The 19446-nt window shown below is 35.2% G+C and overlaps 1 protein-coding gene and 1 long non-coding RNA gene across 2 annotated transcripts in view; both read left to right on the top strand.

Annotated features, from left to right (window-relative positions):
* Window positions 1-16845, top strand: part of LOC138693410 (uncharacterized) — a 44926-nt gene extending 28081 nt beyond the window's left edge. Inside the window, exon 2 of the long non-coding RNA XR_011330299.1 lies at window positions 13137-16845. This is a non-coding gene — a long non-coding RNA (uncharacterized lncRNA). The remainder of the gene's footprint in view (window positions 1-13136) is intronic.
* The window catches only part of wdb (serine/threonine-protein phosphatase regulatory subunit widerborst), a 331308-nt gene that overhangs the window by 89669 nt on the left and 222193 nt on the right, over window positions 1-19446 (top strand). The window lies entirely within an intron of this gene.

The raw sequence follows: 19446 nt of genomic DNA, 5'->3' as shown, positions 1-19446 counted from the left end.
AACACAAATTTGCTGGGTGTACTGGAATAAGCATTCTCTTACATTCCAAGACAGAAAACAACCCTTTTTTTCTCACCATTTGTAAGTACAGCAATGAGCGACACAATAGCCAAAATAGGTGCTGATCATCTACTTGAACAAACTATGAAAATGTGATTTGTAAATGAAAAACACTATCTTAAAGACAGAATGTCATCATTTTGTGTATGCGTGTGTACCCTTGTAAAAGGTTAAATGTGTGGAAGTTTCTTTTAATCCTAGAATTTTGCATTAAATAAATGTTGAATCTTATATTAGTGACATTCTTTAAAAAAAAACTTTATTTAATAGAGCCTAAATAATGGAGTTTAAGAGCCCATTTTAGGCGCCTAAAATGTCACTTTTTAGGGTCTAAAATTCCGCTCTCTACTTATAAGTGATGCATTGCATCGCTCGTGAGGTTCAGATCTGTCTTCGGACAGTTGACTAAACAACAAGTGTAAAAAATAATTCCATCATAAGATAACTTGCAAAAGTATAATTGATTTCTTTTGTTATACAAAGAATGTATCGTTGTATAGCATTGTTTTGCTTTACATTTTTAAATATCAACTCTGCTGTAATATATTAATGAAGGCCATATACTTTTTCAGGACAATATTATATAATTTATGTTTTAATTAAAGTATATCGTTGATATTCATTCTATTTTCGAAAATTGAACATGTCACTACTCATATTCACTTCATTCATTCACAGTGTTCTGTCCAAGGACAAATCTTTCACTGCAAATCCAGCATTCTCCAATCTTTCCTATTTTCTGCATTCCTCTTAGTCTCCGCATATGACCAATTACTACTGGCACTGAAGTTCTATGCCAGTGGGGTAACACTGACAACAGCAGAAGATTTTTGTGGTGCTTACTGTTGTCAATCGAGCTAATGCTGCACTTGCTGCTTGTATTAATTGAAGTGATGACTTGTAATGCTTCAATGGGAATAGTTTTAATTGCGCCAGTTATTATGCGCAACGCTTGATTTTGTATTTTATCAAGTGATTCTCTCCTTTTTTAATGCTGTTATGAGCACTTCTGAATACCGTCATTTCCCATGACTATGGTCCATGATATAACCATTCAAATTTTGTATTCCATAACGTAGTACCTCGTTTATCTATATTTTTGCTGTACTGTAGTTTGAAGTCGAGTCACTGCTGCTATCTACGAACGGTCTATGTTACTTCTACAATGTTCTTTGAATGGTTGTATCATGGACCATAGTTGTGTCCCAGGACCATAGTTACGGAAAATGACGGTAGTATTTTAATATAGGTTTTATATGTATATTGTTATTCAGTCAGCTGTCCGAAGATAAGTCTGGACCCCACAAGTGTCACTAACAAGGCATCATTCATAAGGCAACTAGACTAGAAGATAATGGTGGCCAGTTCCTTTCCCCCTCCATTGCATAATCACTGACTAGATACATATTACACTAATCAGACTTCAGATCTATACAAACAATTGTTTTTCCTCTGACACATACCGTTTTTAATACGTTTTTGGAAAATTATGTAGCCCTGAAAAGAGCTGTTTTTGGGTGTCCATTCAATCTGCACATCTGTGACCTCTGTTGTTGCCGACTTCTTGTAGAGTGGAAAGGAATACACTAATTTTTAATATTCGCGGAAACATAGTATAAGGCTCAAATAATTATATAGACCATAACAATAATTTTTAATTGCCAACTATAATACATGACTAGCGATGTCACTATGTGTCCTGCTCTATAATGAATAAAGGATAGGAATATGCACAAAATATTTCAAACGTTCTAGTTAAATAAAATCGTCAAAAATTCGATAATAATTTATTTACAGAGTCTAGCCGAAATTTGTTTTCCTTTTAATAAAACTCAGAGTCTGTTTCGTATTTTTCAGATTATTATAAAATCGTTTACGATGGAATATAAAATAAAATATGTATACAAAAGTTAGGCTAAGTAAATTTAATAACTGAAATTTTAAAATAATTTTGTAACTTTATGACCGAAAGACAAAATGTAACTCGTTAACATTTTTTATTTTCATGGGGTATGAATATTAAAAATTCACGAAGATAGAATCTCTGAAACACCAGGAGCCTGTTGCATAAAGCTAAAATTACTAGTTTACTAGCGACAAATTATTAAATAGTTAAAAATCAGTAATTTCCATTGCATAAATCTGTATTGGTAAATTTGTCATAAATGACAAGCACTAGTAATTAGTAATTACTAACAGTTTCGTTTGTTTCACCAACGAATTATTGCATAAAATTTGTTCTTTGTAAAATAGAATTGCGAACACGTTTTCTACTGATCTTTTGTGCTTGGCAAACTTCCTTAAAAGTGTATAAATAACATTGTTAATGTAATGTGACTTCATCTTCAAGTGGTGACATTGAATAAGAATTCATACATGAGCGGAGGACAACATAGGCTAAGAATAAAAATATTGATTTTCAAGAGTTTCAGTTTAAAGAAATATTTCGGATGTCAAGAATTAAATTTGAGACATTACTTGCTACCACAAAGCTTATTTAAATTAGCAACACAGAAGATCAAGTAGGGGTATAATGATTAAAAAATGAATCTTTACTAACAAGGAATACTAAACAGATGAACGAAATATATTGTATAAGAGTTATATGAGACAGGGAATCGTCCATATGACTTAACTATAGAAGACGAAGCAGTCGTATCACAAGACGAAAAAGGATTTTCTGTTTTAAGGGAAGAAGTTGAACTAGCGCTCAGGGAAATGAAGCATGGGAAAGCAACAGGAGTTGATGAAATCCCCATTTAATTAGTAAAATGCTAAGGCGAAGACAAGAAGGAAATTCTATCATTATGAAACGAAATGTATGAGCAAGGCGAATATCCTGAAGATTTTACGGAGACGGTGTTGCTTCCGATACCGAAGAAAAATAATGCCAAGAAATGCAACGAGTTCTGGATTATCAGTCTGATATCACACTCGGCAAAGATTCTCCTGCGAATACGAATCGACATAATAGGAAAATTGGAGAATGCTGGGTTTACAGTGAATGACCTGCCCTTGGGCAGAATGTATGCTGTAATTTTTCTATCAAAGCATGTAGAGCTGTCAAAAAAAGTGGCCGAACTCGTGAACAGCGAATATTTTCTAAGTCCATTTCGGATCACGGTGATGTTACACGATGCAATGCACTTTTAGAAGCAGTTTCGGAACTATGGAGTTTCGATATCTGCGTCTCGTAGAGCAGCGGTAGAGAGCTCGCATGATTCGAAAATGGTGAATTCGAGTCTTGTTCAAGATATCATTTTATTTTATTATCGTTCGTTAGCGATATAAATAATATTCAAGTTATAATTTGTATTCTGTTGTCGTTTTTTAGTGATATAAATAATATTCAAATTATCATTTATATTCTGTTATCGTTCTTTAGCGTTATAAATAATATTCAAGTTATCATTTTATTTTGTTATCGTCCGTTAGCGATATAAATAATATTAAAGTTATCATTTGTATTCTGTTATCGTTCTTCAACGATATAAATAATATTCCAGCTATCATTTTATTTTGTTATCGTTCTTTAGCGTTATAAATAATATTTAAGCTATCATTTTATTCTGTTATCGTTCTTTAGCGATATAAGTAAAACATATTTAATGTTAGATTTATTGTTTATTGTTTTATTGTTTGAAACAATACAGTTACATAATACTAGTGTTGTTTTCCTTATACTATGACATTACACTATACTGTAATACAATAAAATGAAAAGGACTGAGGAGGATTTGAACCTGAAACGTTGACATCTAAATTCCAGCGTTCTTCCAACTGAGCTACGGGGCACAAGGAAAGCAGTATATGCGGAAAAATTGGCCCAATCCCCCTCAAAGACATTCTGATGATTTGTGGAAACTCGTCCAGGATGCCTGGAATGCCGAGGCTGAGAACTAAAAAGACTAGTCGATTCCATGCCCATTCGACTGCAAGATATGATCGAGATGGGAGGGAGATGGACTAAATATTGAATCGTGGCTTTTTGTTTTGTTTTTTTTTTACTTTTAATTGTTTGAATTTTCTAAGGCAGACGCCAGTAAGTTTGTCTTGTTTATGCTACGAAATATATTTTTGTTGAGAATATAATCTTTCTTTCTTTCCATTTGCAGCCATAATGTCATAATAAATAATGATAAAGTCATGGCATAATACATTCATGAACCTGATGTTAATTACTAAAACAGTCATAAAAGAGACAGAAGCAATTATACTTTCTCTTTCTCTAAAAAAAAAAAAAAAAAACATAAAAAGTACCAGCTTGTGTTTGAACGCACGACCACACGAATAACAACCGGAAACGCTACCAATACGCTACAACAGTAAAATGAAGAATACTTTAATTATAACTGTAGATATCAGGCAACGTGGTCCAACAACACGTAACATCGCCTGTCTTCGAATTGTAGCGGAGATACCCGAAAGGAACTTTGTTTCCAGAGAGCGCACACTTTTTCTTTTGACAGCTGTACAATTTTGAAAAAATTAAGACATTTGTTGCTTTAGACATATCGCTGGCTCAATATTACAAGGTTCTATGTCTATATCAGAAATATTACTACATACACCCTTGTAACATTTAGCCAGCGATATATGAAGGATTTGGAATTACGTTTATTTTTTATTTTTAATAATGGATAGAATTAAAACAAAACCATTGTATCATAATAGTATTCTGTGTGGGCTATTGTGATATACCCCTATAGGTCTATTCTGATACAGTACTATAAATCTTGACACATCATACAGAACAGTGAAGTACGGCTATTGTGATAGCTTCTTAGTGTATCACCTCTAAAAGTTTGGTTGAAATCACTTTGAAATTTACTAAACTTTAGCAACTTTTGTAATGACCTGCTTTTCGCATACAAATTTACCGGTAAACAATTTACTGAAACTTTGAATGCTTGAAAATTGTTGTATGTCCAAATAATTTTTTTTTTTTGTAAGGTAATAGATTGAGAACATTATGATACAATTTGTATTGCTAAAATAAATTAAAATATGTTTTTAAATAATAATGAATATATTTTCCAAAGATGTGTTAAATTTTGCAGTAAGAAGAAATACTATTAAAGTGAAATTATGAGGTAAGTTAAGTAAACATAAATCTATATGTGAAATTTTTTAACTTACACTGTATTGTAGGTTCCAACATGTCAATTCAAACATCCCTAAAGTGCTGGGAAATTATGAAATACTCCTCAAGAGGTAATAGATTACTTTAAGTTAGAAAATTGGTCAATTTGGCCAGTTTCTTTCATTGTAAGCATAATATAATAATACTCTTAGTCCTTCTAGCGTATCATAATAGCCCTAAAGTGTGCATCGTAATAGCCCTTCTCATTCATACACTTATTGCTGCTAGACTGCTCAGCATTCACAGCTTTTCTTTAGAGAAAAGTGAAGCTGATACTATTCTGATAAAAGCAAAATTTAAAAATTGTTCTATCTTCATTCATTCAAGAGCAATAAGAAAAGTAACCGAGTTTCTCATCAGAGTTTTTTTTTTTCAAGAAACAAAACTGCCTTTCTTTAAATACTCGTACATTTAGGAGGCTATTAATGATTTCTTAAAACTTTGTTCAATATTGATAAGGATCGTTAAGGAACGATAGGGATCGGCAGAAATGTCGTCGTGATAGTGACGTCGCAGAGGCATTGCAGTAAACTGTCTTTGCTTCACCCCCTCCCTTCCGTCCAACTCCCCTACAACTCCAGTACACCGGCATCTATCAGTGACGGGTTACCTGTTTACATTTGGATCGCTTCTTTCTCAAAACCTTCACCGTCTGTTCGGAAACATGTGTTTAAGGAAGAATGGAAGAAACAGTATTTGTTGTGCGTATGGTGACAATGTAGACGCGTCCTGTGTTCTAAAATTATAATAGGCACCTATAACTAGACATCGGATTTTTAGGCACTAAAAATTGCAGTTTTAGGCGCCTAAAATAAGCTCAAAATTTGTAAAATTAGGCTCTATTTTAATGAAAATAGGCATTTTAGGCACATCAAGGTATCATACTTATTTCTTTCACTGAAATTTTTAGTTATACACTAAAATACGCACAAAAAAGTATGTTTAAACATTAAAAAAGAATACTATATTATATTTATAAACAGAGCTGCACAAATTTAGTATATTGAAACTAATGAAATAATGATTATTGATATCAAGATTACTCATTTTAAGTTAATGAAATTCAGTTCCATGCTCAGACTTTATTATAATTATCTGCACAGTACACCACCAGAATTTTTTCTAAATTATCCACAGTTAACCTTTGCCTTTTGTCACTGAGAATCATTTTGAAAGCAGAAAAACTTCTTTCAACCGAAACTGATGTGAGAGGCGCAAATTTTAAATTAGGTACATTAGAAACATCAATACTTACTGGAACATTTACACTTTCCCCCGATATCACTCTTGATACTTTTTCCAACAATGAAAATCCTACATTCTTATTTAATACGTTGTCCCACTTATTTTTAACTTTTTTCCCAGTTTCGCCCAAAGCAGAATGTATGTTCACTTGAGCTTCCTTTACTATTGCTATTTGGCTACAAAGAGATTGTTTTTCACGTTCTAATTGTTCAATGCTTGCAGGTATGAAAGAAAAGTTTGATGTTATGTAGGCAATATCGTTTTTCACTCATGAGTCATTCAGACAATCTTTCACTGCTTTCACACACGCTGCACTATCAGTTTCAGGTAATTTATCAATAACTGTGACCACTTCTTTAAAATACTTAGAATAATACACCACTGACTGAATCCAGGTTCCCCATCGTGTAACAACCGGCTGAGGTGGGAGTGGGATATCTGGAAAGTTCTCTCTGAATATTGAAATCCTGGATGGGGCTTTACAAAAACATTTTTTTTTGTATTAGAAATAAACGAATTGACAAGAGGAAATTCATTCCGGATTGTTTCAGAAACCCTGTGAAGGCCATGTGCTAGACAGATTACATGCGTGAGGTTAGGATAAAATGTTTTAAGAAGTGGACTGCAGCAACCATGTATGAGGCAGCATCAGTACAAAACAACAGAACTTTAGAATCGTCTATATTACCTGAGTATAAAGACTGTAGGCCTTTATTTACAAAATAAGCAATGGCTTGGCTATTCACTTTCGAAAGTTCCTTAACACATACGAGGTGTGGAATCGAAGGTCCATCAGGACTAAGTTTTCCTACTACCATATTTGCTATATACCTATTCATAGGATCTGAGGTTTCATCCACAGAGACCCATATGTAAGAATCACCTATATCCTCCCGAATGGAAGCTAAAGTTTCATTGTATATTCTAAGTAATTTTTTCTTAGGGTCGACTCAGATGGGATATTTTGTTTGCAGTATTTTTGTAAAAACTGTCTTAAAACCGGATTTTCAATTGCATTCCAGGGAATGTTAGCAGCAACAAACGCTCTGGTTAAATCAGCATAGAAATTGCTGCTGACATTGGATGAAGTAGGCTGTGTTAGTAAAGTTTGTTGCAGTTGATTTTTCTGCTGAGCTTTAGCCTTATGAGCCGCTCCTTGCACATGCTGCTTTAGGTGGCACGTCTTTTCTTGCGAAATCTAAAAATGTAAAGTAAACTGAATTAAAATAAAATCCTAATTGTTGTATTGCCGTATTTCTATCACAAAGTTAGTGGGTTCGAACAATCAAAATTTTAATGACCTGCAAATACTTTAACTATCGGAATTTAAAAGGTTAAAGTGTAGTGGTCTTAAAAAGAATTATATCTCAGGATAGCTCAGTCAATGTATAAATATTATAGGCCTACTCATTAAAATTAATAGAATTTATATATTTCAACTATTGTTACATACCTGTTTGCTACAAATCTTGCAGAATATTATTTTTCAATCATAAGTGAATTCTGAATATTCTGTTAGCCATTGCCGGATCAATGTAGATTTTGCACTTATATTTTTCGGCATTATCGCGTTAAACTTCACAGGAAAACGTCCTACCGCTCAAAACTTCTCAACACAAATAAGGTGAGGGAAAGAGCAACTGTTAGCGAGCATTCAAATGAACCGTTGTTATTGAGATTCAATTGGACAAAAATACAAAGTTCCACTTATTGTTGCATTTCCTGGTAGTGTTAACACTAGGAGGGCCATTCTTTTAAATATTTTGTAACGGTTTACCCTACTAATTCGCAGTTTTACGACTTTTCATAAATATTTCAAAAACACTCTTTCTCCAAAAATTGTGATTTTATGACACTCTGAAGGGCAGTACAGCTAATCGGTTTCAGACCGAAAACAGTCATTTTTATAGTATAGTATATCTCTGAATCGGTAGCAGCACATGTTGTGATTGTTGCCTGCTTCAAAACTAAGGTTGGTTCTTTGTCGGCATTTATGCCTCCAAACATGTTAAATTCGGTGAAATCTATTGCGAGTGTCGTGAGATTCAAAACATTTTGTTTCCTTTATCAATGGTTTCATGGCCGGTGTGAAGCAAACTTTCCACTTTTTAAATGCCTTAAATTTCGTAGTGAATGCATGTATAAATTATAAAAAGTAAGAGTAAAATGCGAAACTTTACAGTGAGTTAGACATTTTTAGGCGAATATTAACAAATTAGGCTCTAATAACCGTTTTAGGGCATTTTAGGGCATTTTAGGGCACTATAAAATTCTTTGAATACCTTTCAATTTCCATGAAACACAAATATTAATAATTATTTTTACTTTTCTCCTAAAGAAACAAAATAGGCATTTGCCCTAGAATCCGATGTCTGCTTATAACTCAAACATCTAGCGACATTTCGACACGTCATAAGATTATCACGAAATCATAGGTAAGCATGAACATATCTAATGTAATTGTAAAAGGAAAAGTATACAGTAGAAAATAAGTATAAACATAATTTTCTTTTCGTAGGGCTAGACGGGGCGAAGTAATTAAAACAAAAAATTAGATTCAAAAAACAGTTCCGGTGCCAAAATATGATGAGACAAGCTATGAGTCAAAGGAACTCCATGCCCCAAGTTATGTTATTGCTTTGGAAATCGCAAAATCATTGAAGTGCTATAATGAAAGACAGTTCATTAAAACATGTATGAATAAAGTTGCTAACATTATTTGTCAATGTTTTTAACAGTAGGAAATTATCCACACGAACAATATAAAGGAGGATAAGGATTATTGAAATACTAGCTCAATGAGAAATAAAATCAAAGATGCATGAACAGTGGTCTAATCTCTCGTTTTAGGTGGAAACACAGATATTGATACAGTAGAATTTGGTAGTTGTTCACTCTCGGAGTTACAAAGGATCTCTCTGTATAAGAAATATTTGCTAGATGTCATTGCACTTAAAGGAAATACAACAGGAGAGATGTTATTCCAAACATGAAGAAAATATGAATAATTTTGAGGGAAAAATTGTTCCGGAGCCGGGTATCGAACCCGGGACCTTTGGTTTAACGTACCAACGCTCTACCACTGAGCTACTCGGGAACTCTAACCGACACCGATCCAATTTTTCCCTCTATATCCACAGACCTCAAAGTGGGCTGACAACCGTCAAGCAACCAACTTCGAGTGCACACTAACTCCGTGTGACTTAAATTTAAGTCACACGGAGTTATTGTGCACTCGAAGTTGGTTGCTTGACGGTTGTCAGCCCACTTTGAGGTCTGTGGATATAGAGGGAAAAATTGGATCGGTGTCGGTTAGAGTTCCCGAGTAGCTCAGTGGTAGAGCGTTGGTACGTTAAACCAAAGGTCCCGGGTTCGATATCCGGCTCCGGAACAATTTTTCCCTCGAAATTATTCAAATCAACTTTACAGGGAGTTATACCTGAAATCTTGATTTGCATGAAGAAAATATATAAAATGAATGAATCTGAACATAAAGCAACTTGTATCTGTAGTTACATACGAGACTCAAAATACGACTTTAAACAAGTCCACTGGCTGGAGTAACGTGTTATTAAGAGAGCTGGAAGTAAGTGAGGACATAAAATGTCATTGCATAGCCCACCATACTGGGTTAGATTTATTTAAAATGCTCTCCATAGAAAATATGTGTAGTCCTATTATAGGTTGCCTGCCGCTACCCTACATAGTTGCTATGTTTGGCTCTGTATTCAATATATTTCGGAACACTTATTTTCTGAACGAAAACTTCCAATATCTAAACAAAAACCGTGACTTGCAGACGAATATTTACGAGTTGCATTAAAAGTGTCAATTTGTGACGTATTTTCCTAGGTTGTTCTAGCACAGTAAAGATAAAGGTAAAATAAAATATATTCTTTCCATCTATAAATCAATATTGTGTAGTCTGCGTCAGATGCTTGTGTTGAGAGTCCGCCACTGGGATCCAGACGGATCCCAGTGCATCGTAATAGCCCTTCTCATTCAGACGGAGTGCTCTATACTCCTTGATTAATATTACACCTTATGTATTGCGGGTTGCGTTCAGTGATGTAATCGTGAGTACAAATTTGCCGATGGCTGCTGAACGAGCATAAAAATTAATGTACTTCATTGATAGCAGTTTTAAACATTTTCAAACTGAGTCTTTGGTACATTTAAAGTCTGTTTCAAATTAGCCCGACTCTTTTTACTGTTTCATATCAGCCCTACTTGACCCTGCCTTTCTTCCTGAAGTTCGGCTGAATTCTCTCTCTTGTATATTTCCAATCTTTATTAGTATGCTACCAGACCAATTAATTGAGCATATGAGTGGAATATGTTGAGTTCATTTAATTTAATTGATGTAAATTCTTCAAATTGGAACAAAACTTTCTAAATAATATAATCTTTTCTTACCGGTATCAAAATATATGAAGAAACATGATAAGTTAAGGCGCTTGCCTACTGGTCTGAAGTTGCGCTCTGGCGCGGGTTCGATCCAGGTACTCTATGGCGAAACCTCGGCCTCATCTCTCCAAATACCATCTCACTAAAACCAATCTCATCGATGCCAAATAACCTAGTAGTTGATACAGCTTGGTTAAATAACTAACTAAAAAAACATGATACGAAAGTCGTTTCGCGCCATTTTTATAAGAATGAAATGCCTATAGGCCTATATTGAATATTTTGCTTAAGTCATAGACTGCAATCGTCCTTTTTATTTCGTAATTGAATTAATACAAAATTACATAGCAGTTGAAGCTGGTTTTAGTACATCTTGATTACACAACTTTTAACACTATATCACTTCGAAATACATAATTTCTTTCTTTCATGTGTTGAAACTAGGTTACCTTGTTAACTAGTTTCAGCCTGTTGCAGGAGTCAAAAAGTGTGTATGTTCTGAAATTGAGTTGTGTGTTAAGAATTCCATAGGGGTGTGTTTTAGAGTGTCTGTATATTTCGTATTGTTCTAGTGTGTTTAGTTTCTGGTTTTTTGGTTGAATATGTAGAATTTCCATGTCTGTATTTATGTTGATATAGGTGTGGTTAGCATTTGTGATGTGTTCTGCGTATGTGGAATTGTTTTGTGATTTTGTTATGGCTGTTATGTGTTTTTTGTAACGTGTTTGAAATGATCTGCCTGTCTGTCCTATGTAGGAGTTGTTGCAGGGATCACCCATTTTCAGTACACTAGCAGAAATATTCTTACACAACATAGAACAGACATATATACTAAACAAAGACAACAAATACTCAGGCATACATTGGCACAGATACGTAGACGACATACTAATACTATACAAAGGAAACAAAAGACAGATGCAAAACCTACTTCAACATAAACAAAATACACCCAAAACTACACTACATATTATCAATTGAAAGCAACAAATTCATAAATTTCCTAGACATCACAATACCAAAAGTTGACAACAAACACACATTCAAAATCTACAGAAAACCCACAACAACAACAACAACAACACACTTACATAACACATCCAATTACCCAACACAACACAAACAAGCCAAGCTGCATTCCGAACAATGGTACACAGAGTACTCAACATACCAATGAGCCAACAAGACTACAAAGAAGAGTTAAACACAATCAAATATATAGGACAAGAAAACGGATACAACCCCAACATAATAGACAATATAATAATAATAATAATAATAATAATAATAATAATAATAGTAATAGTATTAATACTTACTTACTGGCTTTTAAGGAACCCGGAGGTTCATTGCCGCTCTCACATAAGCCCGCCATTGGTCCCTATCCTGAGCAATATTAATCCAGTCTCTATCATCATATCCCACTTCCCTCAAATCCATTTTAATATTATCTTCCCATCTACGTCTCGGCCTCCCCAAAGGTCTTTTTCCCTCAGGCCTCCCAACTAACACTTTAGATGCATTTGTGGATTCGCCCATACGTGCTACATGCCCTGCCCATCTCAAACGTCTGGATTTAATGTTCCTAATTATGTCAGGTGAAGAATACAATGCGTGCAGTTCTGTGTTATGTAACTTTCCCCATTCTCCTGTAACGTCATCCCTCTTAGCCCCAAATATTTTTCTAAGCACCTTATTCTCAAACACCCTTAACCTATGTAATAATAATAATAATAATAATAATAATAATAATAATAATAATAATAATAATAAGAAAGACAAAACAGAATAAAAAAAACATAGGAATACAACACAAACATAAGAATACAAAAATAGATCACGCTAACATACGAAAACAAAAACGCACAAAATTGCAACCTCATTCAAGAAATTAAATTACAACATTGCATACAGAACAAAAACCCCTCTTTAAAAGCATCTCAACACACAAACAACACAAACAAATACAACCACATACCCGTATACAAACTCACACGCAACACCTGGAACAACTTGTACATAGGATAAAGGGCAGTCTGATTCAAGCAGCGGTACGAGTACGTGCTTACAGTATAGGCTACTGCGGAGCGATCGTATTGTACGTGTAGTGAACAGTGTTTACTACTAGTTGCAGTGTGTTGTGTGTTTGTGTTTTTTATTTTTGATTTTGCTTACTTTGTGCTTACTTCTTTATTTCATCAAAATATATACATTTGACGTTTGGCGGTGAAACCAGGTGGCCCGGGTTCGATTCCCGGTCGGGGCAAGTTACCTGGTTGAGGTTTTTTTCCGGGGTTTTCCCTCAACCCAATATGAGCAAATGCTGGGTAACTTTCGGTGCTGGACCCCGGACTCATTTCACCGGCATTATCACCTTCATCTCATTCAGACGCTAAATAACCAAAGATGTTGATAAAGCGTCGTAAAATAACCTAAGAAAATAAATATACATTTGACCAATCCGTGTGTGTGTAATTATCGTTATCCCTGATTGATTTATTGATGACCGGCGTAAATGATGTCATGGACATGAACATGGTTTCAAACTTGGAAAATGAAAGAGATACAGATCCGGAAACATCAGCTCTACCATCAAATTCACGAATGCATACTTCATGTGTTTATGCACTGGAACTTGAAGAAATACTACAAGATGTAGATATCGGCAGCAGTCTCAAGAATTTCATCATTCAAACTTATGCAGAGCGAGTTATAAATAGGCAAGTCAATAAAAGAGTGAGAGATGAGTCATCTAACTCTGAAGAATTATTCCAGTTTGTAAAGTCGCGGAAAAAAAAGTTGAACGCAAATCTACGATGAATCGTCCCTCGACATCATTATCTGGGAACATTCCGTTATCTAAACGATTTAACACACACTCAAATTATAATACTCTTCCCGTTAACGACGATCATCATCATCAGCAGCAGCAGCAAAAACAGCATCAGCATCAGCAGGAACAAGAAGATCTTCATTATCTGGAGGAGCGGGAACAACAGCAGCATCATCGCAATTATCATCAGCAGCAGGAACAACAAGTTCATCATCAGCAGCAGCAGGAACAACAGCATCATCATTACCATTATCAGCAGCAGCAACAGTATCAGCAACATAAAAATCAGTATCAGAAACAACATCCTAGGTCATTACTCAATATCCAAGCCCAGACTCCGTCTTCATCGAGGCCCATTAAACCACCACCGATTGTAGTAAAAAAGGTAAACAATCATTTGTCTTTCATTAAAAAGTATGTAAGCATTATAGATGTACATTTACTATTGATGGATTAAAAATTCATCCAAAAACAGTAGATTTCTGAAAACATTGAATTTCATACGTTTATTTCACCATCAGAAAGGCCGTTAAAGTATGTAATTAAACGACTGCCACCCACAATTTCTGAAGAAGAAATTTACCAAGAACTTCTAGTTTTGAATTATCCAGTTCAATCTGTTCGACAATTTACCTCAAAATCAACTGGTTTCCAAGAAGCTTCGAAACTTCCTATTTGGATTGTAACGTTAGAAAATTCGTCTGCCGGTGAATCATTACGTCAATGTACAGGGCTATTTAATATTAAAATTACTGTTGAATCCTATCGACTTAAACCATCTATACGTCAGTGTTACAAATGTTAGGCTTTTGGTCATGTGTTAAGTGCGCGGGTGAACATGCTATAGCTGACTGTCCAAAGAAAGGACCACTACATGAAGCTCTATGTGTAAATTGTGGAGATAAACATACTGCGAGTTATCGGCAGTGCCCTAAGTTTATTTCATACATTAACTTCACCACGCCGAAACCAATACTACAAAGTGAACACATCATTTTTTTTGTAGGTTATTTTACAACGCTGTATCAACATCTCAGGTTATTTAGCGTCTGAATAGGATGAAGGTGATAATGCCAGTGAAATGAATCCGGGGTCCAGCACCGATAGTTACCCAACATTTGCTCATATTGGGTTGAGGGAAAACCCCGGAAAAACCTCAAGGAGGTAACTTGACCCGACCGGTATTCGAACCCAGGCCACCTAGTTTCGCGGCCAGACGCGCTAACCGTTACTCCACAGGTGTGGACCTCATCACCTTCGGTCTCAACTTCAACTTGGGCTAAAATAGCGTCTTTCAATACACAGTCACCATCTAGACAAACAACTCAACCGTTACAGACATACTGTAATTACATGAACTTCATCAATTTTATTGTTACGTTCTTTTAACATCCAAAACTTTCTACTAGAACTCAAGATTTTTAAGCAAGCGTCGTTATTAGTATGTTCAGTATAAGAAGTCATGGCGACAGTTCAGACTTTCAATAAGCCAATGCAACATGGTCAATAAAACTATTATACTCTGTCGATTATTAACTATACATTAAAATGTCAATAGGCTGAAGTTTCAATTATGAGAATTATAGTGGAATCCAAACATTTTCTTTTTAGAAGACCATAATTCACTAGCCAATTAATCTAATAAGTTCTGTTGTGTTTTATATAATATTTTTAGTGTAATTATTTTGTATTATTGGAGGCTGGCCTCATGTTTGTTCTGTAAACCTGACAAGCAAACACCTCTTTTTGGTGTGATACTTGAAAAAAGAAAATGTATAACTTAGGTTATGCGTCACGTCAATTGATTGGTTGGTTGGTTAACAGACAAGCAGATCATTTCAAACACGTTACAAAGAACACATCACAGCCATAACAAAATCACAAGACAATTCCTCATACGCAGAACACATCACAAATGCTAACCACACCTACAGCAACATAAATACAGACATGGAAATTATATTCAATCAAAAACCAGAAGGTGGAGGATGAGTGGAGCGGAGAAAAATTCTCTCTGGCACCGGGACTCGAACCGGGTTTTCAGCTCTACGTGCTGACGCTTTATCCACTAAGCCACACTGAATTCCAGTTCCGATGCTGGATTGAATTCTCTCAGTTTAAGTTCCACCTCTTAGTTTCCCTTTAGTGGCCAACCCTCATGCACTGTGTTACAGATGTGTGACAGTGGCACAATCTGAGAGGATTCAATCGGGCATCAGAACTTAATCCGGTGTGGCTTAGTGGATAAAGCATCAGCACGTAGAGCTGAAAAAACCCGGGTTCGAGTCCCGATGCCGGAGAGAATTTTTCTCTGCTTCACCCATCCTTCATCATATTGTAATGCAGAATTCTTGCACGGAAATATCATACGTACTTCGGTACATCACAATAATATGATATGCGTAAATAATCACTTAGTGATTTAAGATGGCGCTCATTCCGTCGGATCCCGGCCTCTTAGTCGTAATGAGTGCACCTGTGAACATAGTGTGTTGGACATTGTGCCGCTGTCAGTTGAATTCATTGTAACCTTATGGAAAGTAGCTTTCAATTTCATTATTGAGATTAGAGAGATAGGATACTACATAATCAAAAAAGTTAGAGCGTAATGGAAGGTAATTCTCACTTAGAAAAGATGCTAAAATCTGGAAGGCAGACAAATTGTTACTTATGACTAGACATCGGATTTTTAGGCACTAAAAAGTGCAGTTTTATGTGCCTAAATAAGCTCAAAATTTAATAAATTAGGCTCTTGCTTACAAGTGGCTTTTAAGAAACCCACAAGTTCATTGCCGCCCTCACATAAGCCCGCCATCGGTTCCTATCCTGTGCAAGATTAATCCAGTCTCTATCATCATATCCCACCTCCCTCAAATCCATTTTAATATCCTCCCATCTACGTCTCGGCCTCCCCAAAGGTATAAATTAGGCTCTAGTTTAGTAAAACTAGGCATTTTAAGAAATGGTCAAGGCTTCAAACCTATTTATTTCACTGACACTAATATACAAAAAAAAAAAAAAGAAAAGAAAAAAAAAGAAAAGAAAGAAAGAAAGAAAGAACAGGTCACAAATAAGTATATTTAAGAAATGGAGGCAGAAAACTGTGTATTATATATACACAGCTGCACAAATTTAATATATTGAAAAAATAAAATAATTATTACACTTTTGAAGTTATTGAAATTCAGTTTCATGCTCATTCTTTTTCATAATTATTTGCACAGTACATCACCAGAATTTTTTTTAAATTCTCCAAGTTAATCTTTGCCTTTTGTCAGAATCATTTTGAAAACAGAACAACTTCTTTCTTCTGAAACAGATGGGAAAGGAGCGAATTTTAAGTTAGCTACAGTAGAAACATCAATACCTACTGGAACATTTACATTTTCCCCCATTCTTGATACTTTCCAACAATGAAAATCTTATATTCTTAATTAGTACATTGTCCACTTACTTTTAACGTTTCTCCCAAAGCACAATACGTACATATGTTATGTTCACCTGAACAAACTTTACTATTGCTATTTGGTTGCAAGGAGATCGTTTTTTACGTTCTAATTCTTCAATGCTTGCAGAATTGAATGAAAAGTTTGATGTTACGTAGGCAATACCTTTTTTCACGACGGGTCATATAGACATTCTTTCACTGCTTTTACACACAGTGCAGTATCGGATTCTGGTAATTCTTCAATAATTAATTGTGACCACTTCTGCCGTATTTCTATCACAAACTGCGATTACTTGGTTCGAACAACCAAAACTGACCGTTGATATTGCTTACATGTAGCATGCGAGTAAATAGTGAAATAACGAAACTTTACATTGGCTTGGGGATTTTAAGTCGAGTATTAACAAATTAGGCTCTAACAAAAAGTCTTTAATTTAATTTTAATTTAATGGATGAGCTTTTATTAAGTTCAACTGCAGTGTCGAAACTGTTTTCATATCGCTCGGCATAGTCTTAGCAGCCAATGCTTGCCTGTGAATAAAGAAATAAAGAAGTGTACCCAAATCACATCTGCTACCACTTTCCAAACACGCGCAAAAACAATTGCGCCGTCCACATATCGCTCGACACCCATTCAGTGCTATGATTAATCACATGAGAATGAAGAATTTCAAAAATACTTTCTGCTGTTGCAAGCATAAATTTCACAGAAAAGCAAATATTCATTGACAGTACCCTGATATTCATACTGAACGAAATAAATGAGATGAGGTGAATTAACCATGTCCGCTCATTCATCAATTTGTAATGCAAAACAAAATCTACTATCTTTTATTCTCACCATCAATTTTGTTATTGACTTTCTACGTCACTAGCAATTTCATTGATACGGCGATGCACTGAATCGTTAGATATGGAAATGTAATCTAATTGCGTTGCTTCTTTTTCACCGAACATAACTTTATCAATACCCTTAACCACAGGAAGTATCAATTCCTCGCCTATGGAATGAGGTTTTCCTGCTTTAGCAATACGCAACTAGCCAAATATGATGAGTCCAAAGCTTTTGAATCCAGTGACCCTACTTTAGACAACAGGTTCTTTCCGTTTAATGAGCGAGTGAAAAATTTAACATTTGAATGTTTCGTTTTTAAGAGCCTTCGTAATTTATTTGGTTTCATGGAAGCAGTTGAAAGAACTTCGTAAGATATTACACACTGTGATTTGAGTTCGTCTTTATCGCCACACTATGTAAATCCCAATTCCAAATTATTCGCTTCATATTTACGTTGATATTGCTTTTTTCTTTTTGAGCCAGTCACCGAAATACTCGCATTTGTCAGAGCTCGAACATGAAACACACACACTTGATTCACCCTTTCTCCCGGGATTGTTAGTTTCACTGGCGTGCACTTTTTAATGCCCTGAGTTTATTTGTTACCAGAGCAACGTTTGTTGTATAAAACAAATGATAGCTTGTATAACCGATAGCTTTCCGATGACATCACAACTCGCACAACAGTGATATGAAGAATAGTTTTTGTGAAAAAAGTGTCTTTTAAAATATAATGTACGACGTGTCCGAGCATTTTTCGAAAAAAAAATTCCATTTAACTGTAGCAGAAAATATGCGTCATTTTTGAAACTCACTGTATACTATGTTGGATTGTGAGCGGATAGCAATACTTTTTCCTAAGTGTAATAATCACTATCAGTATTTCTAGAGACAGAATCCCAAGGACGTCATATAACTGACTTACACTTTACTAATCCAAACAAAAAACTTAGTAAGCGAAGAATGCTAACTAAAGTCCGTTTCTGGAATATGTAGAGTAAATCGACGCATTTGGGTGGAGCGAATGGGCGGAGTCTATCAGTGCGAGATTATGTTGCGAGGCTGCATCGGCTCGCTACCGCTAAGGGGTAAGATGCGCGTGACATAAAGTGATAGGTAGTGTGGCATCTTAAACTGCAATTGAGCTCAGAAATGGTTACTTCTCTGCAGTCGCTCGCTCCCTTCAAGTAATGCTTTCTCCCAGAGCGGTCCCTGGACTGGCCTCCTCCATTCAGCACTTGCTCAAAGGACTTGTTTCGTCTCTGATGCTCTACAAATTCCAGAAATGGAGTTCTTAAAGTAACTTGTTACAACCTCGCTTTTCTTATTCTGTATTCCGTATGCCGATATGCTGCACTGGGTTCATGCAATTGGGATCGATGTTTTTTTTTTGAGGTGTTTATATTCTTTCTTTTCCTTTTTTGTTCTCTTGATCGCCAGATGAATTTATTATCTTTTTTATTGTTGATTCTATT

Source organism: Periplaneta americana, chromosome 17 (genome assembly GCF_040183065.1).
Source record: "Periplaneta americana isolate PAMFEO1 chromosome 17, P.americana_PAMFEO1_priV1, whole genome shotgun sequence".
Lineage (NCBI taxonomy): Eukaryota > Metazoa > Arthropoda > Insecta > Blattodea > Blattidae > Periplaneta > Periplaneta americana.
The sequence above is the reverse complement of the archived record's forward strand: the minus strand, read 5'-3'. Positions and strand labels throughout refer to the sequence as shown.